This window comes from Pleurodeles waltl, chromosome 9 (genome assembly GCF_031143425.1).
Source record: "Pleurodeles waltl isolate 20211129_DDA chromosome 9, aPleWal1.hap1.20221129, whole genome shotgun sequence".
NCBI classification, from domain to species: domain Eukaryota; kingdom Metazoa; phylum Chordata; class Amphibia; order Caudata; family Salamandridae; genus Pleurodeles; species Pleurodeles waltl.
In genome coordinates this window covers 1082370364-1082392036 of record NC_090448.1, presented here as the reverse complement: position 1 = coordinate 1082392036, position 21673 = coordinate 1082370364, and the positions used below count along the sequence as shown (strand labels likewise).

Below are 21673 nucleotides of genomic sequence, written 5' to 3'. Positions count from 1 at the left end.
AAGAAGAAAAAATGGTCTTTCAAGGCTTCTGAAATATATTTTGAAATGTTTGTAAAGTTGACTTAGTTATATAAAAGTTGTGTGTTTGGAAAAACCTGATACCAAAAGCCTTTCATTTCACATAGGCCAGACAGTTCACCTTACAAAATCCGGGAACTCTGCAGTCACAAAGAAAAGTATTTGCATTGCAAGAAGACACACTGATGTTTGACCTCTGTGAATATAGAACAATTGTGACATGAATGAGATTTAAAGGCATCTTAATTGCTAATTCAGTTTGTGACTAAACAGAACACCTGTTCTTTGTCCACTCACCAGAAGGGTGGAGTGGAATCTAAAAATAGCTCAACCTCATAAAATAAAACTCAGCATAACGAGTGGTCAAGTGGACTTTTCAATGCAGTGTCTGTGGTCCACCTTGAGGTACATGGCCATAGATCAACATCTGTTAAGAATTCTAATAAAACTCCACAAAAGGAATAATGAACAAGCGAAATGACGAAATATGGGTGCGTTTATGGATCACATATCCACATAGAAAGGGTTACGACAGGGGTGCCTGTTAGCCCCGATTTTCATATCCCTCTACACAAATGAGGTCATAAGTCACCATGGTGGCTGTATCTATGGCTCCCCCAAAATAAATAATATATCAATACTAGCCCTTGTATTTGCGGATGATATCCTCCTGATTTCATAACCCCCCATTACAGAATCTTTTAAATAAATTTACTGATTTCCGAAACCTACGTGGACTGGCAGGGAATACATCTCAAACCAAATTCATGATTTCTAATCCCTACAAATTATTCTGGGTGGCTTTTGTCTCCCCATTACAAAAGGATGAAAGATTTGATTACTTTGAGATTACAATGGACAATACCCATATGTGGAAATCTAAATAACATAAAAGCAAATGTGTATATCTCTTGGCAACTGCTGAAGACCTGTGTAACAGTATACTAATGCATAGGTTAATTTAGTGACTTGTGTGGTTCACCCTGACAGGGACTGTGGATTGTTGTTTGACCTGGGTTAACACCCCACTTAACCAGCAACCCAATTTCTCACATCTGTTGGTCAGTTTGTTTGCAAGTGGAATCAATACACAGATGACCAAGCCTTTTGCTTACATTGCAAAAGACACAATAGAGGACATAGACCATCTATAATTTTTTTGTCCATTGTATAAAAGAACGGCAAGAACATAGCTTTGACCTTTTGGTCAAATTTAGGCATCAGCTTCCAGGCTATTCTGAATGGACACCAACTATCTTATCATTTTTTCTATAAGTGTATTTCTTTACCGGGTGTGGCTTCAAAGGAAGAGGCTAGTTCTATGGCTCTGACACTTGATTTATTTAAAATGATGTATTGCTGCCTCTAAGAACACACTATTACACTGATCTATCTTATCTACTTTTATAATGTGGTTGGGCAAGTATTAATAGGGTACAGAGCTGAGTTGTTGGTCTGCAATTAAGGGTGGGTGAATGAACATTGATAGATTATGTTATGTATTAATGCATTTGTGTATACACTCTTTTTTATATTTGTTTCACTATTTTAACGTATTTACATTTTGTAGAGGAATTTATCTAAGAAATGGCAAGCTCAGTATTGCCAGTCTGTGTTTTGTAATAATGGATTTGTATATAGAACCTAATTTATCAACCTTTTAATCTAATCAGTTGTATTTTGATGTCATATTGTATTCTTTGTATGCGTTTTATGGGGGGTTCCCACTGAAATAAACAAATTACTTCCACTACCACCTCATAAAGAATATGCAAGTTGTGTGCTTCAAACAGGCAGTGAGTAGCCGAACGTACACATTTGGACCCGGCTTAGCATTTACACACAACCGTGCTACCCCCAACCAAGATCTGTCTTAGCTACTCCACAACTTAGATGTCGTTTAAGCTCTGCAATATGTCGTTTGATGGTTTATGTAGCCTAGAAAACAGGGACTTGTAAAAGGTCTTAAAATTACATTTCTTAAATTAAGTATAGGTCACACAGCCTGTAAAAAATGTTCAGCCACTTTAAAGGCAGAACTTCATGAAAAGGCATAGGCACATCTGTAATCTTCAGAGAGGTTGAGGATTCTACCAGGTTTTGGTAGTGGTTTAACGATCATAAGTAACACATGAGCCTCAGTGCGCTCTATACACAAATATTTTGGTCAATGACTCGTATGACTATTTCTGAAAACTGTGTGGAGATTCTGAAAACAATTAGAAGTTGTGATCCTGAACACTGGATAAGCTATGTTCTCCTGTCAGTCATTCCATAAAGTGAGACAGTGACTGCTTTAAGAAGCAGTCCATCTAACAAACCACAAGGTCCAGATGAAGTTCCAATAACATTACAGATTTATGGACAGCAATTCTAACTGTCATAGTAAATGCTAGGGTTTGAAAATCTATCACTGACTCATGGACTAAATCCATTAATTCTGATGATCCTATTCAAAAGTGTGATAGGAGTGATCCTTAATGTTACCGGCATATCCTGTTGTTAGACTCTGTAGTAAAATCATAGCACTCTCGTATCACGCCTTTGATAGTGGAAGACCGCCATAAGGCTTTTGCCTCAAATCTAGTATGGAGTCAGGCCTGGGTTACAATCAGTGGAGCAGTGTTCAAATTTACACCTTATGGTAATCTCTACACATAGATTTGTACATAAAGGCACTGTAGATCTTGCCTTCATGGACCAGCTTATGGCCATGGATCGCGTAAACATGGAGACATTTTGGGAAATACTGGACCAGAGCGGACTACAGCCTACATTACTGGATCTAATCAGGCACATGCATGTTATGCTATAAAACTGTGTTAGATTTGGGGCATTTGGCCAGATGTCTTCTCCTCCATGAAAGGTGTGAGATAGGCTCACATTATGGCCCTTTTCTTCTTTACCCTATGTATTGATCAATGGCGAAGTGGCTGAAGGAGAGGGCATAGGATTGTTCAAGGCTAGGTTCCAATGTCTTTTTTGGTGTACACACAGATATTCATCCTTGAAATCCAGAACTGCAAATGGTCAGCAAAGGATAATTAATCAATCTCTGATCACCAAGGACAACCTGGAGCATACCACAAATCTGTCAACACTGCAGAATAATGAAGGATAGACAAAACCTAAAAACAAAAGTATTGTCAATTTATCAAACACCCCCATTTACAACACTTCCATAGTTTTGCATGGGTTAGATGTCCAAACAAATTCCCTCCTTAGATTCAGGTTTGAGATCACCAATTATTTGCTTGCTGTTTTAGCTCATGCTTTCACTTGGAGGAATTCTACTTGTGTCCATGTGATAGCATTCTGAGTCAGTTATCAATGCACTCTGCAAAAGTAAGGAGTGTAAAAATTACTTCAGCAGAGCTTGATTTCGAAGATAATGCTTCGATATTACATACTTGTTTGGCAACACTGCAAGTACACACCAGTGGTGTAACACAAGATAATAGGACTCTCTGCAGAATATGATGTGGGACCCCAGAGTCTCCCATAGCTCACAGATATTCATTGATCTTGGCCCTAAAGGGGGCCCCATGAAGAGTCGAGGGGCCCTGAAGGGGTTTCCCCCTACACTGCAGAGGCTGTACATGGCTTGTTTTATGCCCCTGGTACACACCTGTCAGACTACCTACTATCACAGACAACTTGCAAAACATTCAGACCAAAATATGGCATTCTTGCTAATTAAGGCAAGCAGCTTGGGCGCAGCTATCAGTGGTGCAGCCGTTGCAATGTCACCGGGGTCCAGAGGTTGAAGGAGGCCCTACTGAACCACCTGCTTAGGCCCTCAGGTGCAGCTGCTACTAGGTTCACAGGATCCTTTGTGACTGTGTGCTGCACTGAAGCAACACTGGAAACGTGCTGCTAGCCACACCTACAGCAGTCAGTTAGACTCTGAACAGCACAGTCTCAGACCAAGGTAGCTCACAATCTTATATTCTTGCAGGTGTTCAATGGCCCAGTGACGCCACTCTGCAGCCGAAGATAAGCTTGTGGTTGTAAATGCAAAGCGTGTCTCCATGCCGCCAGCAGAAGTCAGAATATATGGCGTGACATTGGCACTAGCATAATCTTTAGAGTAGGGGTGTGGGCAGTACCATCAACTCACTAAACGCAGAGCGGATATGTGCCAGGCTGTCTTTGAAAACACAATAAATACTACCAGAAGACATTTAAGTGAGGGGCATAGCTACCATTGTTGCATCGGGTGCAGTGGCACCAGAGCTCTGAGGGGCCCATTGCACCTTAGTAATTGCTACCCCCTCAATAGACAAAGGAGCCATTTTGCATGCTTGGTACGGAGCCTATGGCATGCTTGCTGTAGTGTTGGGGGCCCTAGGCCCTCATGCTACGAAAGGTGACGCAGACACTGTTGCATGGTTCTATTAACTGGCTTGGGTACGTGCCCCCGGCACTTTTTTATTGGCAGGGTCACCTGACTGGTGACGCCTGTGTTGGATGGGTGTGGGGTGTGTGTGTAAGGCCAGCCTTCAGCCAAGTGACTGGTGAAACACTAGAACGTGTCCAGCAGGACACTAAGGCCCATATTTATACTTTTTTAGCGCCGCATTTGCGCCAATTTTTGACGCAAAAACGTGCAAACTTACAAAATACAATTGTATTTTGCAAGTTTGCGTCGCTTTTGCGTCAAAAATAACGCAAATATGGCGCTAAAAAAGTATAAATCTGGCTTTAAATCCCTCCCAAACTTTATTGAGGAACAAAACAACAAAGTCCAACCTGTGGGAGAGAAACAAAGACACAAAATATATACAGAGTCTCTTCAGGCGGTCTGCCTGACCTGCGGCATGGAACAGGTGCAGCTGGGCACTCGGCATCACAGCACGCCTCTGCTGTTCACTCCGGCTCTTGAGATAGTACACCTCTGAAAACTGCAGATGACATGACAGCCTGGTGCACCTGGGTGTCCAGCGGCAGAGCAGCGGCAGGCTTCCCTCTCATGCCAGAACTCCATTGAACAGGAGTCTCCCCGAGGCCCTTTGGCGGGCTGCCATGGGACAGTGTGAACTGCACCAGCCTTTCGCAGGCCAAGCAAAGGCGTCGTAGAGGAACCGCCTACAGGACCACATCCTAATCCCACATGGAGGCACAAGGATGGTTGATGCAGGGTCAGCTTGCTCGAGCCGCCAGGATTCTTTGGGTGAGAAGTCTCTGTATGAGACCTCCGTGCTTCCCGATGCCTGACGGGGAGCTGTCTCAGACGCATCTCTCACGTCGGGATTCCTCTCAGGTGGTGCTATGCTCCTTCGGTGGTTGGGCGATGCACCTCATCAAGATGATGATCTTTTCCATCTTTCTGCAGATCAAACAGGTGGTGGTGTCTTTGTCGGTGGAAGGATCACTTGAGGGACTTCGTGGCCACTGGTGGGTCTTGCCTGGCCTGTGCAGTTGGCAACAGGGATGCCATTGCAGTCAAGCAACCGGTGACAAGTGGCAGGACGGTTGCACTGAGAAGCGTGGGGGTCAACCCGCGTAGCTGTCTTCAATTACATCTGCTCACCCGGTGGCTCTCTTGTGCTGATGGATACCTTCTTATCTGGTTGCACAAGACCTCGGTTTTGTCGCTCTTCTTCCTTCCGCTTGAGCACATGTGATGGAGTTGATCTGTGGTGTGACCGGTGTGTCAGACTCCTCTTCTCTTCTTATCCTTTCTCGCCTTTGTTGGATGGGTGTGGGGTGTGTGTGCAAGGCCAGCCTTCAGCCAAGTGACTGGTGAAACACTAGAACATGTCCAGCAGGACAATAAACTTGCTACGTTACTGATTTGAGTGGCCCTTCTTTGTTCATTCGCCATCAAAACTCTTTCAGGTTTTAAGAGGGTGATGTAGCACCTCCTCCACCCCTAGTTCCAGCACTACTGGACTGTGCTGCGCTAAGCCATGTGTGAATGATCATTCTTGAGTTGACCTTAACGGGTGGACAGTTGACAGGCAAACTTTGATGGCCAATAAATGTAATATTATGTGACATTACATGGCTGAGAGTGTTGGAAATGTACATTCATTATTTGAGGCATTGCTTTAAGGGCGAGTCCTGCCGTGTCACAAACCAGATAGTAATTAAAACTAACTTTGAAACGGGTCCCTACCAGACCCTATCTTCGTGTCCTTAACTTTATAGACAAAAACACTGATCATGTTCACAGCTACTGCAAACACCCTCAAGCTAACTGATGTCAGTGATGCATTTGCATTTCACATGAGCCAGTTCCCTAAAGCTATTTGCTTTTGTATTCTGTATTTATTTTCCTCATACAATAGGGGAGTTTTGTACAATGCATACTGTGAACTGAGTAGCCTCTGTGTCTGAGTGAGTTCAGGTTATGGGTGGGTGTCTATGGTGGGGCAAGGCTAGTAACTCTGGATTTACGTTTGAGGGAAGTGTGAGTTTCTCACTTTGCCTGGGAACGGGCCACCGAAAGCTGCCCACCCTTTCCTCGGACCTAAGTAATGTCTGATTCAGATGGTCAAGTGTTCAGATTAGAAACATTTTCAATTCTAACTATTCACATCAAAAGTATTGTTCTTACTGGCATTTGATGAATCACTAACAACAATGATTTTGTTGTGAGTAATTTAAAAACAAACATGTTCAAAGCCAATAACTCTGGCTTCTCTTAGGTGAATATTCGTTGTTGTGAGGTGTCTGGATACAATTACAGACAACTCATATAGAGGTACACAGATACTGTACTGTGTGGCACGTTGGATGACGAATCACAGGATTTTAGTTCACAGGGTTTAAGCCAAACCCTTAATCGGCCATTTCTCTTGGGAAGGATTCCTAATTAGGCTCCTTTGGTCACACCTTTTTATGAAACCTCATCTGCCCCCACCCCCACAAATTTCACCCTACTTAAAGAACTGATTTCAGGAATGCTTTTGAAAATAAATGGTAGAAAGACAAATCCTCTTGAGCGCCCTATGTTTCGAAATTCTAGAATTATAGTTTATTACATTAAGAGGTAGGAAGAGACATGCTTCTAAGACCTTTCAGGTCTGCCACTCCTACCTCGCATTGAACCAGAGGAAATGAAACATTTTTGGAACCTGTAAGGCATTCAGGATGGGCAATTACAGGGTATGGGATGCATTTCACTTGTCTGGAGTGTCATGATGGGAACAAGGAGGATGACATGCTCGAAATGAGGGTGAGTTGAGATGCATGTGTTATAGGAAACAAATCTAGTTCATATGGAAAAGCAAAGGTTAATGAATGGTATACTGTTGCTTAGAGACAATATGTAAAATAAAAAGCTTATGGTACAGTCAGACAAGTCAGACATGTCTTGCATTCCTGTTTCCAGAAGGCCAGCAGATCTTGAAAAGAGTTAACCACCTGCCTGGTTGCACTCTCTTTTGAAAATATTAAATATGGGATGGAAAAGCGGCCATACTCTTGCAGAGTATTCATACAGCATCATACTTTTCTTATTTCCTTAAATTGCCCCTTTCCCTTTTTCTGACCTTTAAACGTGATTTCTATCCTAGGAGAAGCTCTTGGAGCTTTCACCTGGAGGAGGCAAATTAAAGACACTTAAACATAAAATATTCTTCTCCCACGAGTCAGTGCTGGTATCCAAAAGTGTATGGATAGATGTGTGATTTTGGTTATTTTGGTGACTGTAAGGTAGCCAGGAACAGACTCTGTGTGTGGTTGTGTGAGGAAAGCTTGCATTATTGCCAGTGCTGGTCTTGTCTATTGATGGCATTGCATAGGGGAAGCTTGCACTACTGCCTATCTCATCTACTTCCCTTGCACATGTTCCTTGAGTGCTGCAAGCAGCTCTGTTGGCTGTACTGCATCAGCACTGCTTGTGAAGGAAAAGTGCAATGCAGCTGTAGCATGTAAATGTTGCTGTCACTACCTATTGTGTATGCAAGGCTATCTTGGCTTGCACGGCTGTTGGCCATCCTGTACCTCTTTTATGTATCAGAAGGCCCTTCACTGCTGCCAAATGCTACATCTATTGTGTGTGTGTGTGTGTGTGTGTGTGCAAGTGTGCCCTCACGAGCATGGACTGCAAGCTGGAGATGATGTCCGTGCTCTACGTATGTGAGCAAAGCTTGCATAGCTTCTAGCTAGATCTGTATGTGTTCTGTGTGTGTGAGGGAAGCTTGCATTACTGTCCTGTGCTGTGCTTTACATGCTTTGTGGGAGGAAATCATGTTCTGGTTTTACCCATCAGTGCACTTGTTCCATGTGTATCCAGTGCGCTACTTGATGTAGGCATCAAGCTTGCACTAGTGCAGTGCTTCCCAATCTGAGGGTTTCGACCCACTGGTGTGTCACAAGACGATTTTTAGTGGGTCGATTTTTAGTGGGTCGTGAAAGTTCAAGCAATAAATAAAGATGCATTTACATTCTGTATTCATTTTGTTACATTTGCTGCACTTCAAAGACAGAGGTCAAATGTCAGCCTATCTCAAAGTCCTGCTTATGGTTTTTAACATAGGATTTTTAGGAATTCCTATGTCTTAGAAGTCAGAGAAAGAATAGAAAAGTGAATTATGTGACAATCTTGCTTACGAAAGGCTGTAGGATGTCATTTTTAGTAACACACAACAAAATGTAAATTTCTGTTGAACTACTGTACACACGCAGCAGTTAGAAATGCAAAAAAGAAGCACATTTTCTAACATTCTGTAGTGTAAAGGAAGCAAAGATTTTAATAGGATCAAAACAAATCAAGACACTTTGCTTGGTGATGCACAAATGATAAAGGTTCACTGAAATCCGATTTCCACACATTGTCATTTGATTGTAACATAGTCTTATCAGAAAAACTGTGGCCCATATATATACTTTTTGACGCAAACCAGCGCCGGCGCTGGTTTGCGGCCAAAATTTTACCGCCGGCTAACGCCATTCCTACGCACCATGCGGGCGCCTTATTTAAGGAATGACTATAGCCGGCGCTGCGGACTGGTCTGAGTAAAAAAAAAATTACTCAAACCAGGCAGAGCCGGCGTAGGGGAAAATGGGGGTTGTGCGCCAAAAAATGGTGCAAGTCAGGTTTGAGGTAAACATCATGCCTCAAACCGGACTTGCACCATTTTTTGACGCACAACCCCTATTGAAATGACTCCTGTCTTAGCAAAGACAGGAGTCATGCCCCCTTGCGCAATGGCCATGCCCAGGGGACTTCTGTCCCCTGGGCATGGTCATAGGGCACAGTGGCATGTAGGGGGGCCCAAATTCGGTCCCCCTATGCCACTTTAAAAAAATTAACAAAAATACTTACCTCAACTTGCCCGTACTTACCTCGGATGGGTCCCCCCCATCCATGGGTGTCCAACAGGGGTGGGCAGGGGTGGCAGGGGGTGTCCCTGGGGGCAGGGAAGGGCACCTCTGGACTCCTTCCATGGTCAGAGACCATAGAAGTGAGCCCACAAGTCCCTTAAAACCTGCCCTGCCCAGGCGTTTAAAAACGGCACACATCAGGCTGTGCGCCATTTTTTAAGGCCTGCCCCCTCCTGTGCTTCAAAATGACGCTGGAGTATAAATAAGGCTTACAAGCCTTAAAGTCATTTTTTGGGCGGGAACGCCTACCTTGCATGTCATTAACGCAAGGCATTTTCCCGCATCCAAAAAATGACGCACACGTAGGAATTTTGACGTCCGCGGGTTTGGGCATCAAAGTTTAAATATGGTGCAAGGTTTGTGCCGAATGTGCGTCAAAATTTTTGACGCACATTCAGCGCAAACAGAGTAGAAATATGCCCCTGTATGTCTTTGCAAATGTAGTGGCCATTTAAATGCAAAATGTGCTGTATGTAAACAACAGCATGCAACTACATAATGCATCTGTTACATTAAAAAAATTGCCCGCCTCATGTCCATTAGACCTTGGTATATCACTAAAGCTTGTAGTTCTAAATAGTGGGTTGTGGTACCAAAAGGTTTGGGAAGCACTGCACTAGTGTGCCCCAGTGCTGTGTCAAGAGCTGGCTTTTGCTATGGGCGAGGTGAGCCCACGGCGCCAGTCTTCAGAGGGGAGCACAGAGGCGTCTACAATGTGGTCCTGCAGAGATCTGTGTCTCTGTCACTTGACTCCAATGATTCAAATGAACTGCTTCTAATCATGTTTTTTTACTCGCTGCAGGTACCATTCTGCACCCCTATTAGCCCCCTTAATTTCCCTCCCACTTCCTCTCCCCCCGCTGCAGGATCACTGACAAAATATCGGAACCATAAATATCGTGTGGCTAGAATATCATGTCAAAAATATTGAGGACCAAAATTTTGAGAAGGTAAGTGACAATAGGTACGTATAGGATTACTGATCTTAACTCCACATCTACGTACCTTGAAGATATATATATCGTCAAGGTACATAAATGTGGAGTTATATTTCGTAAAATTTTACTTATCTATAGAAACTTACCTTCACTATATTTTTGCCCTTGATCTTATATTTGACACAATATCTGTGTTTCTGATATTCCGTCTAAGTACCCCTTTGGCCACGCACTAACAAGCCTTTCCATCACATCAACAGCAGTGTGATGGAGATACGTTGTGAATTAATCAGGCTAGTTCAGGAGAGGTGTTTAGAGGCCAGTCACTGCTTTACTGTAATCACCCTGTGACTGACCTGTGAACACTAAATGGGGCCCCGCTGCCTCTTTTTATTCACCAACAGCAGCAAAGGAGCCAAATGTCTGTCCGCCCAGGGCACTGTCTGAGCAAGGGCTGGCGCTGGCTGTGTCTGTTTCCTGCTCATGAATCACACCTCCAGTTCTGCTCATCCATGCTGCTTGGTGCTACACAGATCTGGGAGGCAAGAGACCTGTGTGTGAGCCAATGAATGCACACTTTGCTGCTGCCTGCTTTGTGTCTGTTTGTGGGTGAAAGAAACTTACAGATCTGGTTTGCTTCAACACATAAGCTGCTCACACCATTTGTTAGGACTAATGAGTCTTACCTTCATTGATAGAAATGAAAACATCTATGTTCTCTTCTTAAAAATATTAATAATAAATCATCATAAAACATAGTTGTGAGTTAGACGTCCAGTGGGAAAAACTGCAAGAAAAACACAGCCCAGATATGTGTCAGTAATAATGTCCTGTTTGTGTACACTGCGTGCTGCCATAGTCAGGCTGCTCAATAATGAGAAATGTAAAGGAGTCACAAACTTGACTTTTAAAAAATAAAGTGATGATGAAAACATAACAATGTCTCAAATTCTAGTTAGCAACATAAACTCAAACCATCTTTAGTATCAGTTTCAAAAATAAAGTTTCTGGCTGTATTTGTAGTTGGGAATAGATTCTTCATAGGCAGAAGAGACAATGAGTGACTGTAGAATGAGTTTGCATCCACTGCCTAATGCTGTTGAGAGAGAAGTGAAATATTTTAATTAGTAGAGAAATAATTAGTGCAAAGCACTAGTTAGCGTGTTTTACCTCAATGAAAGAAATGCTAACAGAAACGATAGGCACTCCACTGCCCTTCTCTTTTTGGAGTTATGGATTTAATTTGCACAACAGCAGGGTAGAGCAGTGCTTAATTTGTGCTTGTTGTTTCCGGTGCCGAGCACCGGCACTTATTTTTGAGGGCCGGGGCTTATTCTTCTGCCTCAAGCATTTGCTGCGAGCAGAAGATACGTATTGGAAAGACAGAGGAAGGGAAAAACGAAAAAGCGTCACAAAGGGAGAAAGTAGAAAGCTGCTAGAGTGAGCTGAAGGGACAGGGAGTGGCTTTGAATGGATTGAAGAGGCCCGAGGTGTCTTCAGGATTATGCCGCCTCAGTATTCCCTTCTCACACAATTAATTGCAGCAGCCGCGTGTTTACGAGGAGGGCTTTGGGCACCGGCACGTCTTTATTTACAAATTAAGCACTGGTGTAGTGTAAGGAAATACAATAGTGTGTGCATGGAAATGGTGGTGAGTGGTAATGTGGAAGACCCAGACTGTCAGAGGAGCTCGAGGAGTCGCAGAGACAGTCGCCTCTCCTTGGGGACTTCCTCGCTTGAAGTGTCACCCAAGGCAGGGGTACTAGTCTCGCTGCTTGCATTCGGAGCCATCGCAAACTAGCAATACCACTGCAAACAACAAAAGAATCGATTTCTTAAAACGGCAACTGTTCATATCTGAGCAATGTGGTAACAAATGTAAAACATTATGAAATCTGTGATAATTTCTACACTCAAAAGGTGTTTTCCAGATGTAAAACAGTCTTCTCCAATGAGTAACTCTTCGGCTACTTGTAAGTATCTCTCCTGTGTGCAGTCCTATTAAATTATAAGCTTTTACTTGGTTGAATGAATATATGTACACCAACATTCCAGACAAAAATGTGTGTATTTTCAGAACTCATAAGCTAATATTTAGAGAAAAAGCGCTCCGTTTCTAAAAATATTTATTTAAGGCTGATATTCCAGTGATAAATCATGAGGCATTTACAAGACTTATTACTAATATTATCACCTTTGTTCTGGGGGCATTGCAGCTACAGCTCTTGAGTATTACGCACAAAGAGATATTCCACATTGATTCAACCCTTTTTACATTGCTGATTGCAACTGTGCCTAATGAACTGAGGTGATCACTCCTAGTAATCTTGCAAGCGGTGGCCACTAATGTTATGTTGTCGATGTACTCACTAGTGTTCTAATAATATTAGTAGCTCACAATGATTTTCATTGATCATAAGTAGCTCTCATTACGGGAAAGGTTGGAGACCCAAAACATGCTGCCAAAGATGTTGCTGGGATCCAAACCTAGAAGACAGCACACCAGCACAAAGTTAATTTACTCTAGACAGTTTTCCTTCTGATTGTGTCCCAAATCCGCTCTATCCCCTTCTAAGCCTATCTTACCAGCAATAGCTAGCAAGGATACCATGGGCCTGGTGCAAGAAAGGAACATGACCACTTTGACTGTTGCTGGTATTGTAAAATACAGCTATTATTAGAGCTCAAAGGACCTCTCAGGGCTCTGGACCCCGGTGCACAGCACCTGCTGCACAAATGGCAGCTGTGCCCCTACTTTCCACATGCTCTGTGCTACACTGGAAGCCTGTCATTGTCGATTCACAAAATTACTAGACTTCTTCCTGAAGAAAAATGTGAACATGCAAGCACACATCATCTCTCTGGTTTAGCAGGTACAATCTAAGCTTTGGCTCCTTCATTGAATTAAATCCTTCCTTGCCATAAATGATGTTATGTAAGTTTTCCAAGCCCCTGAGCATTTAAGGCCGGGCTATGGAAGTTCACTACAGGTAGGAAAAATTGAAATATACCTGGACCCTCTCAATGTGCCATTGTGCGCAGGGACCCAGCTACCCACTGGCACAAGAAAGTCTGATACGACTTCAATCCTGATTACGCTGAACCTGCTTCTCAATCAGGCAATAATATCTGTACGCTAGCCTGTGCCACTCACAAGGCATATCCAGCCCAGAAAATCAGCCATTTGCTGTGTGCCAGCAAAACTTCATGGAGCCAACTCTTTCTCCTTAAAATACCATTGTTCAAATTGACAAAGACACTAAAGTATTCCATCTCCAGAAATCCCCCTAGGTTTTTAACTTTATCCCTCTGGCCATTAGGAAACTTTCTTCCTTTGTTTAAAAAATGTTCTGCACCACCTCACATCGAGAGGTTCCCATATTTGTACCAAGTTATTTACTCTCTGGAAAATCTGAATATGTAAGTATGAATGACATATTCACACATTATTTACACTGACTTTATATTTCTTACAGTATGCCACCATAGTTTTTTTTATATCTCTATTGTTTGTAAATCCCATTTACGCGTTATGTAAGACGCATTATGGTGCAATATAGTATTCTCTCCTGTTCTAATATGGTCCTGGGTTCTTGTCTGTAATCAGTAATTGATAACGTGGCATTGTGTAAAACTCTACGTCACTGCAGAGTCTAGCTTGTGCTATAACAGACTGTAATTAAATAAATACGTAGATAAAACAAAATACAATTAAAAAAATAACGTCGGTTGAGTTTTCTCTTGTTATCATAAGTAGTGGCAACACAGACAATAAGCATTTTTACCTAGATGTTGAGCCTGTGTTACAGGTTTGGGAAGGATTCTAAATCTTTTTTGTAACGCAGCATGGCGCCCAAAACGGGTACATTTTTGAGCTACGTTGGCAGTCCAGCTCCTTATGGGAACTCAGGAAAACATTCAGTGGGAAGGTATTCCAAAGCTGTTAAGGTTATTCTCACGTTTCTCGAGTCATCTCATCGCTTGTAGTTACCAGTGCGTTTTTTATGCTACTTGATTATAATCACTTTTCTGAACTTTACATCTGAACTCTGCTGTAACGTGAAATATTTTACCAACTAGAGAAGACAAAAAATGTTACCTTTCAACAGCAAAGTCATGGTGCCCTTCTCAAAGGACCGCACGGAACTTGCATTAATGCAGCCGGAAATCACTGCTTCACCTCTTTACAATGGATACTGTGTTTACGTCCGTTGCTTGGCAACCTATGATGCAAAGGTATGTGGGACTGCTTGCCTCTCAGAAATCTGAAACAACTTCTGTGGATGGTTTAGCCGTGAAAAATCTAATTATCTTTTTTCGAAATGTTGTTTTGCAGGTATTTTACTTTATGTCTCCTTCAGTCGAGTTAATTATGGATATTTCAAATGGAACTTTTTTTTACAACGCTCAGCATTAAAATGAATCACTGAAATGTTAACCAACAAAGCCCAAGGTAGGTAAGCTTTAAGGCCAAGTATAAAACAGCCATTAGCATCTGGAAATGCAGCAAGGAGTTATGTGTTAATCAGTGGTTTAATTGGGCAGGTACTCTCTGGTACTGAGTACTTGCACTTCTTAAACTTAAAGGGAGAGTACATGGACTTTTCAGCAGTGCTGGAATACATTTATTGAAAGAGTACCGGCCCTTCTGACCAACAGATACTCTGGGTAGTGAGTACATGCACTTTTATATCTCCATGCAATGCACTAGTGTTAATTATAAACAGTAACATCTCTCATTGGCGTTTCAGAGCGGTCAGCTTACTGCACACCTCTCTCACACTTCTTCATCCATCCTCCCACAGCTAAGCGCTATGCCTCATAGCACGTAACGACTCCTCGGTTGTACTCAAGCACAATATGGAAACACTTCCGTTCAACCACACACTCTCATGGCACAGCATGTAACCATTTAGGAAAGCACTTCAGCAACCTCCCCCCACACACACACACACAGGCAATACAAATGTTACAATACAACACAATTATTTGTCATTTTCTAAGATGTTGATACCTGAGATACTTGAATACAAAGTGGGCAAGGGTTTTGCGATTCCCCTTTACAGAACCAAGCATTATACATCTAGGAAATGTTTGCCCATCCATCAATGTTTGCCCATCCATCACAGATCGCGTGGGCTTTGACCAAATAAATGTCGGGCATGATCTGTCCTTGCAAAGACCTGACAACTTAACCTCCAAGATTTTTTTGAGCTAATGGAAGCTTGGCTATATGAAACAGAGTAGGTAAACTCTCGAATGTTGACCAGTCTTGACTTTCTTGTAGTTAGCATACCTCCTGTGTGCAAGGTGCCACTACAGGCTTCTCCTGCGTTGGTGGTGGTGGCATTGCTATTCTTCTTGTAGCCATGTTTTTCTTAATATCTATTTATAGTTTTGTAACCAATAAGTAGAAAAGCAAAAACTTTGATGTCTTCAAAGGAGTATTTTCGCTGAGATGTACTACTACACGTCATACATAATGTTTCAAGCAGGACATCAAATTATGTATTTACTCTGTCACACATTCAGGAATACTTTCCCACATCATGTTGCACTGCATATTGCATAGATCTCACTGTGTTCAATAATTATTCCATTCACAATTGTTGGTTTTGTGACCCTTCATTGTCAGGCATCCTAACTAGTTCATCAATCAGCTTTGTCTTCTCTTGCTCTTGCATCCCTTCTGACAGTTTTCAGGCGTTCCTCATGCCTCTTCTCAAGCTTTTCCTCTGGATCCTCTAGGGTGTAGCCAATGTATGGCCAGCTGGCGTCTTGCTAGGGCTAATCCCAGTTTTGCAGATTTAGCGTGCAATCTCACCACTATCTTTTCCTAGTAATTAATTAGCTCTCTGCCTAACCACGTCATGAATCAATGAGGCTTCTGTTATGCTACACCTGAAACAGAAGGATGACATTTCTCAATATATGTTCTTAACATCTCCGAATACGTGTGGTGTAAGAAGTTACAATGCATTAATTGAAGTCTAGCATTGCTTGTGATCTTCCTGACATGCTTTCTATTCTGATTCTGTTTTGGGACCATTTATATTGTCCTACTCTTGCTGTTTCACCTTCAGGGGCACCTTTTTTTCTATCCGCCTTGAAGGCTCTCTGGTTTAGTGAAGCCTGTCTACGTCCCTGTCCTAGATTCAATAGGGCCTCCGTTGTCGGGGACACTCCAGGGATATTTGGGAACCTTGTCCAGATCTTTCTGTCAGTCCCCACCCGACTAGCATATTGGAGAAATTGGGTAGGTCATATCCTGAAAGCCTCCTGAGCTTTGCTGAATGTAATAAAAAATCCCCGGGGTAAAAATCCCCTAAGATGTTACATTCACTTTCTCTCCATCGTATCACTGACATCTCATGACATATACCTGGAGGGCTTGAGTCACCACATTACCAGTTCCCTCGAAAATGGAAGCTGCTGAAGCACTCGTGTAATTGCTGCTTCCCAGGTAATGTCAACATGGTGCAATAAATACGGGTGGTCAGATCGCAGGTCCCCTTCTCACATAAAGAGCAGCGTGAAGGGTTCACCCTCAAAGGATCCATATAACAGTCTTTTTCCCAGTTATCTTCTGTCAAACACAGCTGCATGTTGGAGTTGACTCACTATGCAGTAAAGTTCCAGATGGGGAGTGCGAGGCCCGCATTGCTATATCTATGGTGGATGCAAACTTGTAGACCTTCTTCTGTGGTTGTGACATCTCTTGCTTATTGTTTTAAAACACTGCAACCCTCAGCCCACCCTGAAGCTATTAGGACCATGACAAGCAATACTGTGGCAATGACATACTGCTTTGATGTTCTACACTTTGGCTATACCTAGACATCCACAGACGTAGTGCATGGCATAGTTCCAGTCCTTAAAGAAGGGTCGATAAGGAAGAAGGACAAAAGGAAGAAAAATGCAAAACGCAAAGGCTCAATGAACAGAATGGGCTGTAAATAAGGTGGTTGAGTCATAAACAGATAACATTCCAAAGCTGAAATCCATCATCACTGTTATTAACTGTTAAGAAGCCCATGCATGGACAGCATAGCACAGAGAAATTACAGCCTACACATATCCAGTACAGACCTCGTATATATGATCAAGCACTACCTGAGGTCATTTGAATGCTGTGAATTTGGTGGTGCATCATGTCAGCGTCATCTGATGAACAGATGTTTTGCAGCAAGGACGTGAATAAGGCACATTTTGAAGATACACTACACATTGATCGACATCACATAAAAATATGAAGATGGTGAAGGAGGGTTAGGCTTTTAAAAGTTGTGCCCTCCGGGTTTGGTTTAGACAAAAGAATCTCATAAAACATTTTCCCTCAAGCTTCTAGCTTAGTCTGATAAAAAAATAGACTAAACAACCTAAAGAGAGTAAAATCTAGCCTGAATCCAGAGTGTCATAAAGTCTGAATCTTCACCTTCGGGAGGTATCACAAACAGGTTAGAGTCTCTGAAAAAATGTTCACTCTTGAAACAAATAGTTAAATCCACTTGTAGTGGTTTAAACAAAAGGTTTATTCATCCAACTCCAAGCTCTCCTGTCAGGATCGGACAGAAGCAGCTTAACATTCTAAATCGACAAACCATGAGATGTTCAAGAGTAGTCATAACAAAGGGGTGGTGGAAGATACCAGAAACTATTTATGACATTTACTATTCTTGAACTGTAGTATCATAAGGAATAGTGAATGATTTACATAAATTATAACACATCTTCTTCCTTAAAAGGATTAACTGATAATAAAATCCTTGTGCCAAGTTGGTGGTGAACATCATCTGCCACCTCTTTCACACACATCATCTGCCACCTCTTTCACATTTAAGTCCTGATCCACTTCGTTGAGGGATCAACCTCGTCAAACTTTTGGTATTGTATGCCTTAATTAACCACTCAGATTACTCATCCATAATCCATGTTTGTCTATTTTCCAAAATAACCACATTATTTTTCACTTGGGAAATATACTTGGGTTTAGAATACATTGAATTATTCACCTTGAAACACTTAAGGCTCTTCACCAATATCCAATCCCCAACATGGCACCTGTGGGTCTGAGAACAATGGATATTATCGTATCTTGTCTTGTGTTTACTTTGGTTACTCAAACTATGACTATTCAATTTATCTCTGCTAACCCAAGCAGAATTGCCTCCGTTCAACCAACATGGAGAACATTGTTTGCCTAGTAACCTCCCATTCAATGCCACAAATGGTGCCACTTCTGTTGAACTATGTGGCATAACATTATAAGACCACAACAGATCTTGAATCACACCTTTAATGGGAATTCTAGACACAGTTGACCTTTGTATACATTCTTCTGTCATCATGTTTACATGCTCTACCATCCCATTAGCGTTAGGACGATTTAAGGCAGTGCAAAGAAGATTTAACAAAATTCCTCATATCCTCTGAAGTAAATTGTACCCCATTGTCTGTCACTAGGGTCTTGGAAATACCTTAATTGTAAAGAGTATCATGTAGAAACTTAATAACTGTCTCTATGTTTATTGAATTAACTGGTCTAGTTGTTACCCAGTGTGAAGATAAATATACTAAAACTAGCATGAAACGTTTATGTAAACCCTGAATCCTTAATGGACCAATTATGTCCAATGACAATTTGTCCCAAGGTCTGTGTAGTACTTCGACAGGTGCTAAAGGTGCTGGCAGTGTATGTATAGTTTTGTCACTTAAAGCACAACTGCTGCAATCTTTGACCAATTCTTCAATGAGTGCGGCCATAGCAGGAAACCAATAATGTGCCCTTGCTGATGATTTGGACAAACTTCTCTCTAACTGCCCTTCATGGGCTAAAACTGCAATTTTTTCCTAAAAGTTGCTATCAGGAATTACTTTGTTGCTTCTGAAAACATTGTCATCTATAAGACAAATTTCTAACATCCTTCTTAATATTTTCTGAGACTTCTCTTGCTCCATCTGGCCATCCTTGTATTATACATTTTCTAACTTCTTTTAAAACCTTATGTATCTTAATGTTCCTTCCCATTCCTGCCCTAAAATAGCTGGATCATTCATCACCCAATCTGCATAAGTCTCCTGATTTCCTACCATCCTACCCCTTCTTCCGGAGGTAGATGTGATAAGCAATCTACAGCTAAATTTGTCTTTCCTGGTACATATTCCAAATTAAAATTGTAACCCTCTGATCCTAAAATCCATTTTGAAATTTCTGGAGTAGCTTGATCTGCTAACTTAGTTTGAAACACATATGTGAAAGGTTTATGGTCAGTCCTGCTGTAAATTTCATACCTCATAAATAGTACTTGACACGGATAATGACCCAAGAGCATGCAAGTGCTTCTCTTTCAATAGTTGAATAATTTTGTTCTGCAATTTTAAGAGTGTGTGATGCAAATGGCATGATTTTATCTTCCTTCTCAGTAACCTAGCATAAGGTCGCCCCTAAACCTCTCTTGCTTGCATCTCTAGTTATAATGGTCTTCATAGATGCATCGAAATTACCCAAGTGTGGAGAAATTATAATGGATTCTTTCCTTTCTTCAAATGATAACTCACAAGTATCAGTCCAATTGAAGTCCACACAGTGGCGAAACAAAACCCGAGGGGGCCCCCCTGCACAACACATAAAGGGCCGCCCACTCCAGACTCACTTAAGAGCTCTCGGGCTAGTGTACTGTGCTGAGGGGGGCCCCTGCAGCTCGCACCCTGCACCGCGGGGCTGCAGGGGCCTTTGTTATGCCTCTGACTGCACATCTTTTTTAACTTCAGTCTCAGTGAATCAGTCATGTTTGAAAAGTTCTGTACAAATTTAGCCATATACTCTGCCAAAACAAGGAACAGATAGTGTGTCCTAGGTATTCCACAGATCTCATACCAATCAAAATGTTTTCCTTTTTTATTGTAAGGCCTGCTTTCTCCAATTTATGTAAAATTATTCTTCACATGGCATTATGAGTTTCCACTGTGTCATGATGTTTTCTACATCTCTTAAAGCCATCTGTAAAATTTCCTGAAACATATTAGCTGCTCACGCTAATCCAAATGGCTTTCTCCTGAATCTAAATGCTGCGAGATGTGTTATAAATGATGTTAATAATGTTGAATCTGAGTGTAACACTACCTGATGATAAGCCATCAGCAAATAAATTACATTAAAATATGTTGCTTCCTCAATAGTATTTAACATCTCATTTATTCTTGGAAGAGTATGCCTTTCAATCTATATATTGTTATTCAGGTCTCTCAAATCGATACATAATTGAATTCCTTTATTTCCTCCCTTGTAATTAAAACAACTGGTGTCAATCATTCAAAACAAGCCACTGTTTCAATTATTTATTGTTGAAGTAAATTATCAACAGGGGTGTGGAATTTAATAAAATATCTTCTTGTCCATGGGACAGGTTTCTTCCTAGATCTACTTGTCCTGTGAAAAAATCCACTCGTACCTTTGGTGCCACGTAGTGTGATGACAAATTATGGCAGCAATCTCATTATGTAAGAACTCTGATAATAGCATCTCTGATTATGCCAGGGCAACTACCCTAGTATAGCAATTTACTTATTTTGCCACCTTTCCACACATCTACATACTGGGGTTGGAGGAAGCACTAAGCAATAGTTCGAGGGCTGGAATACCTTTGAGTCTGCATACTAACTTGCATGTTTTAAGGATTTTCACCAGCTTTTCTCAAATATTTTCTCATAATGAGAAAGGTTGGAAATTTACTCCTGACAATGGCAGAAGCAGAAGTTACTCCAGGGTTGGGAAAAAAGTGGTTGGAGGGAAAGTGAACTTGTAAGCACTCAATAGATTTTCACATGAGCAAATCTACACATGTATATTTGCTTATGTTAAAATGCAGTTCATAAGGAATTTTCTAGGAATATGACTTCCTGGTCAACTTCTGTAAGTTCTTGTGAATTCATGAAAGCCACTAATTCAAAGACAAATACCATGGGTGCACTTTTGTGACTTTCTTTAAGAATTGGGGCCGTAATTAGGTCTGGCGTTAACAAAGACATTTTGTTTTATTTAAACTTCTATTTCTCTCTCTATCGGCTGGCTTTACTGTGAGTGATCACATTCGGCTCTTCCACAATGAGCATATTGGCACACAAAGTAGTTTTGGTCAGTGCGAGGACCTACTGTGGTAATCAGTGGTGTAGCAAAACTGGAGGGGGCCCCCCTGCAAAGAACATGGAGCCCTCTCTCCCCCAGTCAAGACTCACTCAGGGCAGGTGCTGTGCTGAGGGAGGCCACATGGCTTTTGTTACACCACTGTTGGCAATGTTTGCTTTTTGAGAGTATTTTTTTTTCTTTTTGCTAGTGTTTGTTACAATGGTGGGGGCCAGGCAGCTACCACAACAATAAAGTG

At 41.8% G+C, this 21673-nt stretch overlaps 1 protein-coding gene across 1 annotated transcript in view; it reads right to left on the bottom strand.

The window, feature by feature from the left end:
* HEATR4 (HEAT repeat containing 4) overlaps positions 1-14483 on the bottom strand; it is a 252284-nt gene extending 237801 nt beyond the window's left edge. Inside the window, exon 1 of the mRNA XM_069208752.1 lies at positions 14392-14483. The gene's annotated coding sequence lies outside the window, so the exon portion shown is untranslated. The remainder of the gene's footprint in view (positions 1-14391) is intronic.
* Positions 14484-21673: the final 7190 nt, after the last annotated feature.